At 46.1% G+C, this 1771-nt stretch overlaps 1 pseudogene; it reads left to right on the top strand.

Annotated features, from left to right (window-relative positions):
* Positions 1-1316: 1316 nt before the first annotated feature.
* On the top strand, positions 1317-1435 carry LOC126263914 (5S ribosomal RNA; annotated as a pseudogene).
* The last annotated feature ends 336 nt before the right edge of the window (positions 1436-1771 follow it).

Below are 1771 nucleotides of genomic sequence, written 5' to 3'. Positions count from 1 at the left end.
TTCTTGATCTTACCCTTCTCCTTAGCACTACTACTACTGTTACTACTACTACTATTACTACTACTACTACTACTACTACTACAATTAATGGTTTCCACCCTTTGCTTTCTCATTAACCCATGGTACATCAAGAGAAAGACTACAGCTAAGTTCCCGTCTGAACTCGAATTTCATTTTTCCATCTTACTGCGAAAATAATTTCGCCGTACCTATAAACAAGTCTGATATTCGTAGACAAAAGTCCATTGCGCTTCATTCAATATTCTCAAAGGATGTTACACAACCGATCAAATATTTCTATCTAGGGGAAGTATTATAGGGTTATGAATGGCCTGAATTTGCAATCCAATGTCGTTCAGTCCCCCGCGAAAACAAGACTTAAGCGTAATTTCGAATAAATTTTTATGCTGTAATTTCTTGACAGTTCAACGTTTTAACTGTGTCATTGACTTCGTCTCATCACTAGCTGCGATACTACAACCAAAACGCAGCATAGCTTCATTTGGAGGGGAAAGAATTTAATATTTCTTTCTGGCGATTGATTAGTTTATGGTGGCCGAGCGGTTCTAGGCGCTACAATCTGGAACCGCGCGAACGCTACCGTCGCAGGTTCGAATCCTGCCTCGCGCATGGATGTGTGTGATGTCCTTAGGTTAGTTAGGTTTAAGTAGTTCTAACTTCTAGGGGACTGATGACCTCAGAAATTTAGTCCCATAGTGCTCAGTGCCATTTGAACCATTTTTGATTACAGAATGAGATTTTCACTCTGCAGCGGAGTGTGCGCTGATATGAAACTTCGTGGCAGATTAAAACTGTGTGCCCGACCGAGACTCGAACACGGGACCTTTGCCTTTCGCGGGCAAGTGCTCTACCAGCTGAGCTACCGAAGCACGACTCACGCCCGGTACTCACAGCTTTACTTCTACCAGTATCTCGTCTCCTACCTTCCAAACTCGCAGGAGAGCTTCTGTAAAGTTTGGAAGGTAGGAGACGAGATACTGGTAGAAGTAAAGCTGTCAGTACCGGGCGTGAGTCGTGCTTCGGTAGCTCAGCTGGTAGAGCACTTGCCCGCGAAAGGCAAAGGTCCCGAGTTCGAGTCTCGGTTGGGCACACAGTTTTAATCTGCCAGGAAGTTTCATTTTTGATTAGTTTATGAAAACACGTTGGTCATTGTATTACTAGCTCCTGAAAATTATTCGTCCTTGCGAATATAAATCAGCAATGCCCTTAATGATTCAAAAGTACTTGAGATACAAATGTTCAGGAGTGATGGAAAAGGTCAAAAGTATGTTTGGTAGAAGCAATCATGATTTGGAGCCAACGGCCTTGTCACAGTGGTAACACCGGTTCCCGTCAGATCACCGAAGTTAAGCGCTGTCGGGCTCGGCTAGGACTTAGATGGGTCACCGTTCGGGTCTGCGGAGCGCTGTTGCCAAGCAAAGTGCACTCAGCCTTTGTGAGACCAATTGGGGAGCTGCTTAATTCACAAGTAGCGGCTCCGGTCTCGTAAACTGACAACGGCCGGGGGAGTGGTGTGCTGGCCACATGCCCCTCCACATTCGCATCCGGTGACGCCTAAGGACTGAGGATGACACGGCGGCCGGTAGGTGCCGTTGGGCCTTCAAGGCCTGTTCGGACGGTGTCTGTTTGAATCACAATTTGGAACTGGAGCCGAAAAAATAGTTAGCTGGAGCTGTGAGTAGTCATCAACATGGGTTTGTACTGAAGGGCGGCCATAGCTAATGAATGGACGGCAGACCCGTATCTACTT

This window comes from Schistocerca nitens, chromosome 6 (genome assembly GCF_023898315.1).
Source record: "Schistocerca nitens isolate TAMUIC-IGC-003100 chromosome 6, iqSchNite1.1, whole genome shotgun sequence".
NCBI classification, from domain to species: domain Eukaryota; kingdom Metazoa; phylum Arthropoda; class Insecta; order Orthoptera; family Acrididae; genus Schistocerca; species Schistocerca nitens.
Note: the sequence above shows the minus strand (reverse complement) of the source record. Positions and strands in the feature narration are given on the sequence as shown.